A 17172-nucleotide genomic window follows, 5' to 3' on the forward strand; every position below is an offset into this window, starting at 1 on the left:
GACGTTGATATTTAGTACCTCAGATTTTTGTGAAACCTCCATATTCCTTCAACCACCATCCCAGATTTATTTCTAATTATTTTCTAATTTTTTCTGACTTTTTTTAATTTATTTTGATTTTTTATAATTTTTTATAATTTATTTGAATTTTTTATAGTTTATTATAATTTTTTCTAATTTTTGGAAATATTTTGGGTGCAGGGCCCCGAAAATTAATTGTCCGCCCCTGAGGAGTGCCGTGATGACGTCACGCGGTATGTCACGTGGTCAGGTCACGTGACCGCACTCGCCGATACAGCTAGCGCCATGTGGCGGAATTTTCGTGAACTAAAATCCCAGGTTTCTTGCCCCTTGACGTCAGGCAATGTGATGCGTGAAAGAGAGGTAATTGGTCAATACTTTTGCCGCCTCCGGGCGTCCGAGGAAAACCGCAAAAGTATTGACCGCCTCCGAGCGTCCGAGGAAAACCGCCGAAGAACGACGACCGCCTCCGAGCGTCCGAGGAAACCGCAGAAGAACGACGACCGCCTCCGAGCGTCCGAGGGAAACCGCAAAAGTATTGACCGCCTCCGAGCGTCTGAGGTGAACCGCAAAAGTATTGACCGCGTCCGAGGAAAACCGCCGAAGAACGACGACCGCCTCCGAGCGTCCGAGGAAACCGCCAAAGAACGACGACCGCCTCCGAGCGTCCGAGAGAAACCGCAAAAGTATTGACCGCCTCCGAGCGTCTGAGGTGAACCGCAAAAGTATTGACCGCGTCCGAGGAAAACCGCCGAAGAACGACGACCGCCTCCGAGCGTCCGAGGGAAACCGCCGAAGAACGACGACCGCCTCCGAGCGTCCGAGGAAAACCGCAAAAGTATTGACCCCTTCGGCTCCGAGCGCTCAGAGGGAAGCCGGAAAAGTATTGACCCTTTTACCTCTCTTTCACGCATCACATTGCCTGACGTCAAGGGGCAAGAAACCTGGGATTTTAGTTCACGAAAATTCCGCCACATGGCGCTAGCTGTATCGGCGAGTGCGGTCACGTGACCTGACCACGTGACATACCGCGTGACGTCATCACGGCTTTCCTCAGGGGCGGACAATTAATTTTCGGGGCCCCGCACCCATCCAGGGGCGGCACAACTGAAAAATATTGTCAAAAATTGGGAAAAATCGGAAAAAATTAGAAAAAATTAGAAAAAATTAGAAAAAATTAGAGTAAATTAGAAAAAATCGGAAAAATCGGGAAAAATTAAAATAAATTAGAAAAAAAATAGAAAAGAATTAGAAATAAATCTGGAATGGTGTAACATTAGTTTCATATCATTGAGCACCATCAGGGCCTTGTGGAGATATAATAATTAAAAAATTAATTAAATAATTTGAAAAACATTGGGAAAATTGGAAAAACATCTAGAGTGGTGTAGCTTTGGTTGCATATGTATCATTAAGCACCAGTAGAAGCTTGCAGGGTGGGATTAATTCGAAAATTTATTCAGTATTTAAAGAAATCGGAAAAAATTATGAAAAAAAATTGCAACAATTCTTACAGGGTGTAAATTTGATTTAATACCTTCAACGGATAGTCGAGGTTAAGAAAGTTGTGCTAATTAAAAATTGGAGATAGAAATCTGGAAAAAATAGCTGATATATAATTGACAAAAGTTTTCAGTGAGGAATCCTTGTGTATTTCGTGTTCAATTATTTGACAGGAACATCTGGTTTGAAGATAGAAAAGAATGTACCACAAATAATTACCTTATTCGTACTATATCGTCGTATTATGTGCATATCTATAGCAAAATGGGATGCGACCGCGAAGTAAAGTCGATGTTGAAAATGTGCCGTTGTCCATGTCGATGGCGGTGCAAATGTCCGCTGATTCCTGTCAAGAAAAAACCTCATCCACCCTTCAACTGCGGAGTAGACATTGGCATGCGATATACGGGAATGCACCCTCTTTTGAAAATGACATCGTCGGGCTCACCAGCCCCTGGAACCTACGACCCTCATTCCATAGGAAAATCCATCACCCCCGTCACCAGGTGGTCGAATCATTCATTTAATAACCATCAAAAACTAGTAGTCATTAATTCTAAGTAGATATAAATAGGGAAATTCAATTACATGAAGAAAAAAACTTGCTCATATCATCCAATCATGTAATCTCATCCTTACAATTAGATATTTTCCCCCCCTATCCTAGACTCTATGACTGGAATAATTCTCTTTCAAAAAGTCATTCATACATCCTATACAGTTGGAAACGTGAAGAAGCGTCAAAGGAATTCTCATCAACAGCCGGAATCGGAGGCAACAAAATTATAGAAAAATACGGAGTATCGCAACGGGAAATAATGCTTCATGGACGTGGTCCAGGAACCCATGAGATACCACGATGGCCTGAAAGCACAGTTCTCAATTTTTCGTCCGTCTTGCCAAATGCTTGTCAAAAATCAATCGGTTTCGGCGTCACCACGCCGAGATTCGGCAATTCTTCCTTCCTGAAGCCAAGCGAAACTCCCGGCCCAGGTACAGACAGGGTGCTTTGGAAAAAAATTGTACAGATTTTCATTATACCATCATAGATATATTGAAATACAGATTTATGTACACGACATTCTAATTATTTCTTCACTTTACATTCTTTCACAGGTTACAACGGAAGAAATCATAATCCCTATTATTACTTAGACGAAAATAAATTCAAATCCTTCAATTCCAAATTCAGCAGTTTTGAGATCGACGGATTAGTTTCCAGATTCCGAAGACCATCGAGAAGTTGGTCGATTCCATGCAACCGGTAAGAGTCTAAAACGTGCAAGGAGAACGAAAGAAATAATAAAAAACAAGAAGGAAAACTCACTCTTCGCGTTCTTTCTACCGCACAAACAGATACTCGAGAGCAAAGCATCCAAATTGTTTAGACGAAATTCTAAATAAGGTAACGGGCAAACGCGGACCTTACGATCTTTTCACAGGTAACGATTGTAGAAATTTCTGATAATAATCGAACCGCCGATAACGCGATCGCATTAATTTTACCTTCCGTTCAAGGTCCACGAGATTCCAGTACATTGTACGGATATCAGGCGCTTCCGGAATCAGTCGATACCAAAAATTGGCCGATAAAATTTCCCACATCCTTTGACAGGTCTTTCGCTGGTTCAAACGAATACAAAGGTGCATTGGCGAAATGCCCGAGGTACGTAGATACCTTAAAAAAGCGAAGAGATCGATTAGCGTCGTGGTCATTTGCTTTTTTTAATTTTAATTCAAGATTCACGAAGAAACCAACGGTGCGAAGTATGCTCGAGGACATAAGCCTGTGTTACAGGGACCCGGATTCTCCAGGACCCGGTTTTTACAGTCCAAATTTTTCCACGTCAAATAATCATTCGATCGTTCGCGGTGTGACTCACCCCTTCAACGACAGTGTGAAAAATGTCAGACCGTTGAGCCCGTGGGAGATAAGTCCGGCACCTGGAAGTTACGAAATCAATTATTCGAGAAATAAAATTCAAGGAGACGGATGGACGTCGGTTTTCAAAAGCAAAGTGCAACGAAGAATCGGCCCTAAACCGGATCAGTTCAACTCTTTTTGAAAATATCAATGTGGCGTTGAAAAATAATATGATAAGAAAAGAAGATATCAATTTCACGTGTTGCGCGCATAAATTTTTCGTACAAAGTGTTACGGTGTACTTCATATACCGAGTTATACATCTTGCCGGGTTGTAAGAAGAGAAAAATAAAGAAACGAAAAAAAGTAAAAAGAAGTAAAATTGGAAGAGATAGCATTTAATGAAGCGGAGCGCATTAATACTTCGATGCTTCAGAATTCCTCGCGTTTCAAATATTATTATACTGCACCGAATGCGTAATTCCCTATGGATGATAATTTCAAGCGTATGTAAACTTTGAACCTACATATGTATACTAATAGCTGCATCAGACGTCGGTGGTTCCGCATGACCTTGCCCTCGATTAATCTTGCGCTGCAGCAATTACAAAAATTTCCTACATTTTTTTCTCCAATAACATTACTACAATACTACACAGCCATTAGTTCGCTATCTGTACCATAATTCACTAATTATTGGTCGCCCCTCGTGTATCGCGACTACATAAGTATTTCTGGTTCTTCGCACAGGTGTATAAATAATTTTTTTCATTCTAGAAAATTAGAATTAGAGATTATTTTTGCTGCACCGGCAGCAGCAGGACGAATAACTTTTATTATATTCCTTCGCGTTCGCCCCGTTCGTTTATTCGATATTACATAGTATATTAGAATTTCATATACATCTACCCGAGCGTACATAAAACTATATAATGTATAAAACGATAAACGATTTTCTCCCCTCGCGCGATCCGCTGCAGAATCGCGATACGTATGTAAGCTTAACCGTGAACGATACGCGAAATCCGCCATGCCCTTCTCCAGCATGCAGTGCAGTAATTCCGCAAATATATACAACGAACTTACGTACCCACCTATATACCGAGCGCATGTAATACATCACATTTATACCACCTGCATCGTTTAAAAGTTTCGCTCGCGATTTTGCATGTTTCAAGCCGGATTTAAGCTAATTGAGCAATTTTCGCTGCATAAAAATTCACCGTATTCCATATTTTTTCTTTTGCTTTCTTTCCTCTCTCATTTCGCTTCGGTTTATTTTCTTTTTTCATTTCATACTTTAGTTTCGTTGAAAGTTCTTTTTCAACCTCATAATTTCTATACAGAAGATCAATTTCCACCCACGTATACGTATGCATGTATACAATATACCTGTAAAGTTTCAAAGTATAAAATAAAAGGTGAGAGAAAAAAAAGAGGCAAAAAGAAAATTAGGAGGTGTCTACTAAATTTGACGTGATTAATAATATATCCGAGGTGTCTATTAAACCGGAAGCGCCGAGTTATTGGTAATACAGTTGAGCAATATACCAGGCATATAGCTGCTGCATTATATGGGGTGATTTTTATAAACACGTCATCTGGCATATATGCCTGAAAAATATTTTCCTACATACCTATACAAAATATACACGTACGCACACGTACGGTAAATAGGGTGAAGTGAATACATAAAACGATACATAGATTGATGAGAAATTTCACAGCGCAACTGACACCTCTACAGTATATGCATACCTATATAAATATGATATATACACCTACTCGAGCACCACGTGCAGGCATATTGATAGCAATGATTATAATAGTAACAATAATGACGATAATAACGATAATAACACCAACGAGTTTACGGTGGTGTAGACTAGAAATTTTTGGAACGGCTGCAGGAATTAGTAGGGTGCCAACCACATTTATGAGTGTTGGAAAATTTGAGAAAATTAATCGACTCCTATATAGATGTGAATAACTGGTATTTAGGAAGACTAATTTTCTAATTTATCATACAATGACTATCCTATCTATTTATAGATATGGATGATTTTTTTCCTTTTCGTAGGAAAATAGAGAAACGTTAAGATTGAGAAAATTTATCCGTAGGATCCGGTGTTACGCCTACACGACGACGCTATATTTATCCTCTTTCTGGAATTTCGCAAATTTCTAGCAATAAAATTCCGCAGAGAGTTATGTATAACTGTTACATGGTATATGCGTACGTATGTATACGGTAGACGGGAGTAGTGGCAATGCGGGAGTACGCGGTGGTAAAGACAACAATAAATCAAAGGTGTAGCTACTGCAGGGTGAATATTTGAATAGAAAAATTCCAGAGTTCATTTGAGTCGGTAATAGAGTTAGTCCAGAGGTAGTGTAAGGTGAAGAAAATGTGGAGGACGGCGGTGTGGCGGTGGGACAGGTCGTCGTACTTTTGGTGGTCGTAATAAAAGTGAAGGAGAAATTGAAGGAAGGACCGGGCGAGGAGCAGGAGCATCCCGGGGAACTTGTTCGTGGTGCCCCGGAGACCCAGTGGCCCTAAATTCTGAATTTTCAAAAACTGTGTCACTGCTCAGCGGGCGCCTAGACGGAAAAATCCCCTTTCTCTTTTACCTCAGCTTCTTCGGAAGCTTCGCATTATACGTATACGTATACCTATGTACTCGAGACTTTCGATTTTACAACCTACCCCGTGTTGAAAACTACGCGACGCGAAGTACGAAAAAATAAAGAAAGTGAAAATCGATGCGATTTTCAATATTTGGCAATCGAGATATTGACAGAGGTATAATTCACTGTGGATAGACGTATGTACGTGGACGCGTGTAAACGCATCTGTTTAACCAGCTGTAACGTATCACACCTTTTCAAAGCTCGTTTGTCGGTTGATCCCGCGTGCCGTCTCCGCAGCTCGGGAAATCCACCCCCTCGGTACGAGTATATATAGTAATTTTTTACCATAGCTTAGGGATACTTTTCTCGTTTTCTTTAGTTTTCTCTTTTTTACGTATACACCTATACGCGCAGCTATGCTTATACCGCGGCAACTTATGTGCGCGCTTAATTACTGTTTAGCGTGACCGTCACTTCCGCTTACCAAAAGAAACCACCGCCTGCTCTCGAGGATTATAGACCAAAAAACAATGCCACATAGCCGTGTGGTGTACATAGGTATGTAGGTATATGCAGATGTACCTATTATTTGATGCGGACGAAGGATCAGCCATGGGTCTAGGGGTTGAAATGATTTTCTCCCAAGTCGCAAGACGAACCATCTCACGCTGCACCCTGAAAATATATGGAAATATAACTGCACACTTTTATACCTGCAACTGCAGTTCGCTATAATAAAGCCTATTAAACTATACCTCGTGAAATGAATCCGTGATAGTTCGGAAATATATATGAAATCAGATCTCGCGTTATCGGGCATTGAAATTTCCAAGCAGATCCACCGCGACGTCCATATTGGATTCATCGTTGATTCAATATGAGCAGAATTCCATAGCTCTGCGTATGAATTTCTTTACACGCGTTATTCGTCTGTGGAAAAAATGGGGGGATGAAATTGAATTCAAAATATGCAAGTACACACATCGTACTGAACTACGTTGGAAAATGTGTGTAAATAAGTTGAAAAATAATAAATTCTATATGTATACCTGTATATATTCTGCAGAAAATAGAAAACAGTGCAGACGACTAAACTATATACATACGTATATATATATATATATATATTTATTACCCTGGCTGCAATATGGGCAGACAAAGAATATATTTCATGGTACTCAGGCAATAAAGCGATGGAGAGTCATAAAGTGAATTATGTTCATAAGTCATACTATATTCGCCTTGCTTTACCTTTTCAACTTACTTCTCACTTCTCTCTCTCTCTCTCTCTCTCTAGTTTTTTTCTTCTTTCTGGAGCTTCGGGTTTCCCTCTTCTTGATTTTCTTGCGAAAATTAGGGGCTCGAGCTGGTCGACCACCGACGGGCCACACGCCGGCCACGTCCCGGTTGACGTTGCGATGCAGCGTTTGGCGAAGATATGCAGGTTCCCCTGGAAAATATATATACATTTTATACAGCACCCCCTGTAAAACTAGAAAACGAGCTGCTGCTGCTGCTGCTGCTGCTGCTCCACGAAATACCGTAAGTCGGCCTCTATGTACAGCAAAAATCCCATAAACTAGTTACATCCTCAGATACCAATGTAATAAACTCGTAGTATATATCATAAACTATGTATAAATATACGTGCGCGTTTTAGAAAACTCGAGAACTGAACAAGATGGAGAATTTTCTCGTCGCTTGGATCGTAAATCAATGGTATATGTAAAGGGAAAATTTTCACTCCACTGACTTCGAAGGACGATTTTCCCTTGCTTTTTCCACTCTTCTCTGACAATTCACGCATGTACGGCGCAAGTCCTCCGGAAGACAAGGAAATTCTCGTCGATTCGTACGAATTAATTGACGATCTCTCCGTGTAATTTGCAAATATATAAATATTGAATAAATAATATATGTACTGCGAAGAGACGAGTGTATGATACGCGATAGATGGTGAATATAAATGTGCAGTTTGTATTGTTGTGAGGTATATTTGATTTACCGGATCGATAAACGCGGCGTTTAGATCCCGTATAACTTTGCGATCGCGAGACGCACGGAAAATCTTGCGATTTATGAGGCAATATTTATACACGCGTTGCCAACAAGCTACCGCAGCTTATAGCTACATGTACAATATGAACGGCACGAACGTAAACGCGCTATATATTTTATACATGACGAATACATTGCATACAGCACATACGTATATGTATACTAATATATGCCTATAATTTAAATATAAAAGGACCAGAGCGCGTTCAAGTTGGGTATAATTACAGCGTAATTAACGCGCTTTATTAATTACTAATTAATAACGTAACGCACGTTACGTGGATATAACCGGGTATGTAATTAAAATTTCACGATTATTACCCTATAACAGATTATTCCGCGCAGATGATTAAGATGTGTGCGAATAAACGTCGAGTTACATTTCGACGTACGTACATACCTGTATAGTTATATATATAGATACGATTAAAATTCTGACATTGCAGCATGATACGTTAGCATATATGAATCCACATGTAGGTGTACACGTACCTGGTGGAAAAAGCGGTAACGGGGGGGGGGGGGAATTTATTCCAGTAGCTGTTGCTGCGAACGCCCCCCCGTCCCCACCCTGTACAAAGCGTGTAAAGAACACACGTAAGGAACGAAGAAAGACGAGGTGAAAAGCTCGAGGTAAAACGAACAAATACGCAACGAGTTGCAGTGGCAGTGGGGATCATCCGACCCTCCTCCAGGGCACGCCTTCGATTCACATTATACGCTGCTGGGCGTGGGCTGAATATCTACTCGGAAATTATACGAGAGTTGATGCAGGCCGGGGTGGGGGGGGGGGGGGGGGGGGGAGGGGAGGAATTGAAAACCTCATTTTCGATTACTCAGCTTTTCAAAATTCCGTTTTTATCCAACCGAATTATCGTCGATCTGAAACAAAGAAACATTCCGTGATTTTCTTTTCTCGGATTGCGACGAAGATGTAGAATTTATCTTACATACACTGTGCAAATCGTGATCCGCGATGTACGGCGTATCGAGTACGTGTAACGTGTAAGAATTCGTTTTGAAAATTTTCACGGGAGTGGTATACCTTAATTCCGCCAACAGACCTCCCACTCTGGTATCCAAACAGTATAATAAAGGTGGTGCGGGAGCCTCTCAGGTCTTAGCTTTTGAGCTACCGGTTTAACTTCATGGAATTAAAGTCACAATATTTTGCAGTGCAAGGACCAGCATACAGCTGCGCAGTAGTTTCCGTCAAACGTAGGTACGAACACACATACATATACGTCCTCCTACAATGTATATACTGTTAAAGGTTTTCAGAGGGTGTTGCCGTTGCGAATTTTCAAATTTAACTACACACCCATTAGCCCCGTCAATTGAATGGGGATTAGGAAGTCAACTGAAAAACTAGGCGTGGCTGGATATTTCAGGTCCTCGTATCTCGAGTGAAAATTATTTGACAAATTTACTACGGACGCCCGCTACCGGAGCTCCACAGTCTAGGTTTACCTGAATAACGATACAGAATATAAAGTATGCGTGAATAATTTTCGGAAAACATTACCTTAACGATATACCTATATAACTACGTACTATACGTATATATTTACCTGCGGTTTTATGTACTTAGTATAAGCACCATAAATATTTATTGCTGCGGCTATACATATAGGCACATCAAAGATACTGGTTTTTCGTCGTCGTCGTCGTAGTCGTCGTCTCGGTGGTTTTCAAAGATTTATAATCCCTGATCCAATCCGCATCTAGATGCACCCTTGTTCGATGTACCCTGAGCCGAATTAGATCCTATATTCATCTGCAAGAAAAAATTAATATCTTGTATCATACGACGTTCTCAGTTTTTTTTTTTTTTTTTTTTCATTTCACCACCTCCAACTTTGGCTCGTTACACATGTATACTGCAGAGAGTCGAATATAACGGCTGTACATACGTGTAGGTAAACAGCGTAAATACGACGGTTAAAAGACGAATGGAATCGCAGTGGCAATTAGTGACCCGACTAATTGCGTGTATATAAGTATCCGACTAAACATGTGTTTTAGGTACTCACTGCTTATGGGAGGTCCCGTGTGTTAGCGGTGTCAAACAAACCGAAACAACTGTACACGATCTTAGGCGGTAACGGGAACGACAGCATCCACTAACTCTTCCCCATTTTTCCTCAAAGTCAAAAGTCCACGACCAGAAAATCCTCTTCAAAGATTATTACGTGTATAGTATACAACGTATAATATGAACATATGGACTCTGCTGCGGTTCAAGCCATTACTTCAGCACGCGTCGATGCTAATAGTTCTTGTCCTTTACTCTACTCGACCGTCTATATGCTCGTATGTCATCGTATAGACCTGGAAACGTCGTACGAATATACGTATGTATACATGTTTTAGAATTACTTTGCACGGGAAAACTTCGCGGGTGGCCCTCCTACTTGTACTTTACTTATACATATTATTAGTAGCAGCTTGCAACAATTCATTTTTTTGCTTCTTTTTCATCCAAAACCCTCCAGGGTGCGTGTATATATGTATATGTATATACATATATGCGTAATAAATCTAACCGTCACCTGATTAACCCTGCCCATGTTTTTTCTTTTCATCTCTTTCTTTTTCTTTTTCGTTTTTAGTATTATTATTTTTTTTTTTGTTCAACATCTCTACACGACACGTTATTACTCTATGTGTACGATATTTGATTTTTTTTCAAACATATATCGAACAACAGAATAATATACAGATGCGAAAAAATGAATTGGGAATTATTAAATTTGTATGTATACCTTGTGCATATGTGTAAATTGTTGAGATGAGGAAGTTGTAATGTTTTTGCGGTACAGAGATGATTCTTTGGAGCGCGTTACCATATCGAAGTTGGTGTATATACGTGGCACGACAAGAGTATATAAACTCTAAGCGCGTAAAATGCGCTTTAACACGGATTACTTCCGAACAGAAACCGTGTCTCATTAATTGCCTCTAATAATAGACGTCGCCGTTGCCACCGTCCAGCACGTGCTTTTATTTATTTATAGTCAACTTCGGGTGCATGTGGGCATCACTCAGTTGCTTGTCAGCGTACGGAGAGCCCATACCTTCACCTATAGAGACATATACGAAATATCAAAATTATCAAACAAATATAAGCGACTTATTTCAATTCATTTTCTCAAATTAAAATTCATCCTTTTTTTTTCCTTGACCATGCATCAATATTGCTGGAATTCTGTCTTTGTTATGTATCATACTTGTACTACACGTAGCAGGGTGTTAGTTTTTTTTATACGTTTCCTTCAAAAACATTTTTTTTCTCATTCCAGAAATTTTTCACCCTCCGAAACTCAGCTGCACTGCAGTATAGTACAGTTATAATATATAATACAAAAGAACGTGTAAATATAGCTTCTGTTCGAAGATCTATCGTGTGTGTTGGAAAATAATGATAAAAAAAAAAGCAAAAGATATTTTTCAAGAAAAAAATAATAATAACAATAAATAATAAATACCATACCTATTTCTTTATAACTACGTTATTTCCTTGTCAAGCGTTTCCGCTGCGAATTAATTTATCAAATCTAAGGTCGATGTGTATATATGTAGAAATACATATACTGCGTGTGTATATAATTTGAGGCAGCGCGTTTATAACGTCGTGGTATAGGTGCGTCAGCGATGCAATGCCGCCGGATGAGATTGAAGAAAAGAAAATCATAAGAATCGGACCATTTCTTATTCCATCATTTTTGCTACCCAATTCATCCCGAAAATAATACAATGCAGGTGGATCCTCTGTCCCTAAAATTGGGCATTTCAGAGCTTTTCCCTGTGCAGGGATCACTTTGTGTCACCCTGTAAAAAATATATACCTGATTACCTGTGTGATGATAAATAGAGGAGAAACGATTATTTCTATTCAAAATCATAATTTATACATTATATGCGCGATAATCACCAATTTCGGTTTTTAATTCGAATTGTCGCTACGGAAAAGGAATGTGATAAAATGCTGAGAAAGGTGTATAAAATTGAGGGGGATAAAAGAAAAGAAACAGAGAGCAATCCCTGGGCAAAATAAAGCGGATGCATAAGCAACAAAAATAACAATAATAATAATAATAAGCCCTCGAAAGGAAAGCGCAAAGGGAAAAAAAGAGAGAAAAGTATAAGACAAAAAAAAACGGACAAAAACAAAAAACCAAAAAAAAGAAGTTAGATCGACCCTTGGAAGGTGTGCTGTAGCGCTCTGCGAGTATATAACCTGGTGATCTCGGTAGTCCTGTTTGAGAAATGCCGCCCGCTTGCTGTTGCTCTGCTCATTCACCTAACGAAATGAGATCGCCGGGACTTTATGTATAAAGAATAAAAGAGAGGGCACGGAATATAAGGCGGAGGTGGACCCCCGAATTCTGGACCCACGATACCCCATAATATCCAAAGGTATAGGTACACATACATACGCCCAAATATCCGCTTCCACCGTACACGCGCGTCGACGCCTAAAGGCGCGATTTCTTCTCTTCGTCCGACTCTCGATGAACGTGCGTTGTGTCCTATCCGACTCGATATAAGGGTATCTACGTACATCTGCAATATAAAAAATTGTCACCTATATCTTCAGGTATTCGTTGGATCGAAACTATTTTTCTTTTCTATCAACGAATGTGCAGTTACCGTAAATACCTTGTACGTAGTATGTGTACAACATGCAACGTGCAAAGCGAAAAGCATGAGAGGAGAACTGGTAAGAATATTATCCGAGGATGGTGTATGAGGTATGTTGAAGTGTCGGCTTGATCAAGCCCCGGTCAAAGATGACTTGACGAGTTTGTGGAATGGATGATGTTGCAGCCGAAGCGGCGAGTGCAGAGAAGAGTCCCGTGAATCCCTCGGAGGAGGCTCGCTTAGAAGATGAGAAGAAGTAGTAGCAGCAAACTCGATGAGATGAGGATGAGGATGAGGCTGTAGGGCAAATTAGGCAAAAACAAAACACTTTTCTCGCGTTGGAGCTTCTGCGCACCGCTCCGTGTTCCTCGACACTGGTGTTGGTCGACGCATAGGTGTACACGTACCCAAACTTTGTAGACTGCTTCTCCGTCCCCCTTCAATTTCCTCTCGTTCTCTCCTTCCTCCTACCGCATCGCAGGCTGCGGGCTGCACCCGACCTTTTAATATATTGTACCTGATCGATAATAGCCTTTCGAAAATTAACCATAACCCGGATACCACGGCGGTCTCACTTCAGGTTAATCTATACTCCACGCTCCCCGAAAACAAATGGAAAACAAAAAGATCCATCCTCAAATACTGTAGGTGCACGCTGCCCGGAAAGTTTCCCCCGTTGTGGAGCCTTGAAGAAGGATAAATAAGTAAATTGAAATATTGATAAACCAAGACTTGAGATTGCGATTTACCTAACAGAAGAAATGAGAACGTTACCTTTGTAAATGGGATCGTCCCTGGCTGTGGTATATATTTTGGAATCAGTCGAAAATTTTTGATAGTGTCGACTCATCAAAAGGATCAGAGGGCGTATCTATTCGGCTCGATTTCACACACTCCGAGTCATCATCGTCGTCATCATCGTGATCGTCATCGTATCGCACGTATACGATGTATCAGTAATACCTTATATAGTATATCTAAAACCGAGAGCATCGAAGTCTTTCTCGATTTATTTTCTCCCTTTTATCCATCGCCCCCGAAGCTTACGAAGTGTTAGGTGTGTATAATACCTGCATGTATATGTATATGTACGTATCCGTACATACATAGAAATGTAGCATGTATGGGACGAGGTATACAGTAATTCCGGTAGCTGATCTAAATCCGTCACGGTGCGATCGCGCGAGGCAGATAATTCTCGATCTTTTTCTTTTCTCTTTAATATCTTCAATCTTCCATCCTTCTATATGTATACACATCTCCTCCCTCTCATTTCTGGTCTTCCGATCTCTTCCTCCTCCTCCTCCTCCTCCTCCTCCCCCTCCTCCTCCCCCTCCTCCATCTCCATCTCCTCTTCGGCTCGATCTCTATGGTCGATTGGTAAATAAATGAGGATCTAGATAAAAAAGAGACACGTCGGTTTATTAGCCGTGACTGTCCGATATATATAGTGTATAAGGTCCTATGTACCTGTATATGCTATACTATACCTATTTATACCTGTACAAGTATATGGTTGATATAAATTTATATAAATAAATATTTATGTATCTATATTATCGTTTTCTACCATGTATGTACGGCACAGCGCTGCACAATGAAAAAAATATCATTAAAATCACTTTTCATAAAAATTTGCAGCTGACAATATTAATTATTTGATTAAATTTTTTGATATTAATGATTTGTAATAAAAAACGATAATAACGCAAGAATGACAATCTGCGGATATAACCGACGTTATTAATTTCCGTACCCCACCGTATACATTATATAGAACATATCCGTTTGTGATAAACTGACAAGAAAATCGTTTGCATTGGCATAAAAAAGATTAAAAAAAAAAAAGGAAGAAATTAAGTTGAAGCTGACGGTAGTCCCAACGTTGTATGATATACATACGTAATTATGTGCATATATTCAATTATCATTATAATTATTAATGTTATCAATCTTGATATAGCATTGGATGCAATTTCAGGCTCTTCTCTCTCGATTTTTCTCCTCGATTCCTTCTTTTTTTCACTCTCTCTTTCGCATTCTTCCTGTGTCTTTCTTTTATTTATTATTATTTTTGTTTCTATTCTTTTAATTTTTTCTTTTTCGATTCTTTTCTCTTGGCCAGTGCATTTTTATATACAGTAGCACCTGCACCTGCAGCGTCGAATAACCACCTCGTGATACAGAAGAGATGGAGAATATATGGTGTAGGCGCTGCAGGTATGTATAAGGTGTACATACGTATGTATACCTATACGTACATTATGTACGTTACACAGTTCTTTGATGTTTGGAGAAGGAACGCGTTGGGGAGGCGTACCTGTTTGTATATGGGCTGCGCATCAGGTTCGTGTATAGTAGGCATAGTATATACGAGTATATAATACGTGTATACACGAAATACACACCCATGTCGACCCTGCACACATATTACAATCTCGCAGGAGCATTGTGTGGCGATGTCCGGTTATGAAGTTAAGTCTGCTGACCGCGAGGGACTATCCTATAAGGTAATTAAGCTCCTGGAATTAGATCGTCAAAAATGGAAGAATATGAAATTCCCTGCGGGCGTCGAACACGCTCACAAATTTCTATACTTTATATACCACGTACAATATTCGTCTTTCGTTGGGGCGTCGTCGTCTGGTTTGAAGTATGTACGGACGCGTACCTGTGTATACCTATGTGCCATATATATATATAGGTAACATTGCCGCCGTGTAGATAAAAAACCGCTACCACAATGCGTCACAATTTTTGCTCCATTTTCTCCACTTTGACTTTTTCACCATTTTTTCGTTCCCTCTCCTCGCTCCTGCGGTACATTTGTTTTTATACATCTATTTTTTCTTCCTTATCGTCGCTGTCGTGATTATTATTGTTGCTGTTATTATTGTTATTATTTGTCTGTTATTAATTTTTTTTCCTTCAAGTTTTTAATCATGTTGTTCTTTTTGTGGTTTTTATAATCTGAAGCAGCCCCCGGATTCCATACAAGAGCTGCGCGCGTATAGCCATGAATGAATCTGCACCATGTATAATATATGTATACCTAGTATGTATGTATATACGAACATCGTTATATACCTACTCTGCGGCCGCGTGTATCATTAATTATACTTTTCATTTGCCGCCCGATTTTTGCAGCGGCTCTCAGTCAGGGCATTCCTGTTTTTTTCCTCATTCCCATTTTGTTTTTTCTCCTTCTTTGGATTTTCCCTATTCTTCAATTATGATTCGTTTATTTATTCCACATCGAAGAGGAAAACCTATGTAGAACCAAAAATATATGTATTTTACATACGTGTAAATTGAACCTTAATGTGTAGACTCGTGTATGATGTTCAGGAAAAAAAATTGTACGTTAAAAATTAAGATGAAAAAAAAAATGAAAAATAAATCTTTGAAAATGAATAAATTAAATAAAATAAATTTGGAAAATAGTGAAAGGCGATCTGTATTAACCCTGAGGTAAACACATCCTGTATATGCTTACATGATACACCTATCTTTTATATACCTATATATGTGTTTATAACAAAACTGACCCCTTATACTAGGCCTATAATTTGGTCATTAGACGGTCTAATAATAGTAGTTATGACCTGCAAACCCACAATTACCTAGAGCGTTATAAAATATCTATGGACACGTAAGAAGAAGTCCTCCTTAGATAGATGTCGTTTTTTTTCTGACAATATAAATTTCATGTACGTGCAGTATAAGTTTTCCCGTACATGATGTAACCCTTCAGGGCATCAAGGCAAATTGAATAAATATAAATTTGATATTTATACATATATAAATAAACTATCCACGTATATAGGTATATCCACAGAGGTGGGTATGTATAATTCTTTTATGTACGACAATCGATCTATCCCTGGAGCTATATACCTCATACATATCCAGCTGATAGCTGCAACACGGTAGTCATTCGTCTCGCCTATCTGCATTTCCAATTAGTTTAACCACTTTTATACGGATCCATATTATCTTGAGGTATTTCATACATGTGTACATGGGTGTATATAGGTATCTGAAACACATACATTCAGGTATACAGTCGCAATATGTATGACCACAAATCCAGCCATGGTATTTGCACATTATAACACCCGCGATGTAGAATGTAAACATGCGTATACACGGATTGCTGCAGCTTCTGTAAACCCTATAAAAAATTAAAATAACAATAATAAGATTGGAAGTGTAAAGCATTGCAGGTGGCATGAATAAAAATTTTCGTCAAATTTTCCCAATCAAAAAAGAAATTTAAACAATAAAAAATATACAATATGCAGGCATCGAAAACAAAAAGGAAAAAATGGTTTCTACTTATGAAACGATTTTTTTCGTCTTCGTTTTTTGCCACTTTTTTGTCTTTGTTTTTTTACTTCAGCGAAATGGGATTCCTGCGCAGTGTATATTATACGTATAAACATTAAAGG

General features: G+C 39.3%; 1 long non-coding RNA gene across 1 annotated transcript in view; it reads right to left on the reverse strand.

Moving 5' to 3' along the window:
• Positions 1–2579: 2579 nt before the first annotated feature.
• Positions 2580–17172, reverse strand: part of LOC110117486 — a 30452-nt gene continuing 15859 nt past the window's right edge. The window contains exons 19-41 of the long non-coding RNA XR_007279333.1: positions 16619–16760; positions 15813–15990; positions 15335–15747; positions 15042–15224; positions 13792–14117; positions 13496–13698; positions 12740–13406; positions 12513–12643; positions 12279–12380; positions 11571–11908; positions 10843–11160; positions 10111–10408; positions 9649–9854; positions 9399–9547; positions 9032–9327; positions 8570–8959; positions 8399–8477; positions 7271–7469; positions 6775–6949; positions 6504–6694; positions 3284–3468; positions 3031–3202; positions 2580–2796 (exon numbers count right to left, since the gene is read on the reverse strand). This is a non-coding gene — a long non-coding RNA (uncharacterized LOC110117486). The remainder of the gene's footprint in view (positions 2797–3030; positions 3203–3283; positions 3469–6503; positions 6695–6774; positions 6950–7270; positions 7470–8398; positions 8478–8569; positions 8960–9031; positions 9328–9398; positions 9548–9648; positions 9855–10110; positions 10409–10842; positions 11161–11570; positions 11909–12278; positions 12381–12512; positions 12644–12739; positions 13407–13495; positions 13699–13791; positions 14118–15041; positions 15225–15334; positions 15748–15812; positions 15991–16618; positions 16761–17172) is intronic.

Source organism: Athalia rosae, chromosome 7 (assembly GCF_917208135.1).
Source record: "Athalia rosae chromosome 7, iyAthRosa1.1, whole genome shotgun sequence".
Taxonomy (NCBI): domain Eukaryota; kingdom Metazoa; phylum Arthropoda; class Insecta; order Hymenoptera; family Athaliidae; genus Athalia; species Athalia rosae.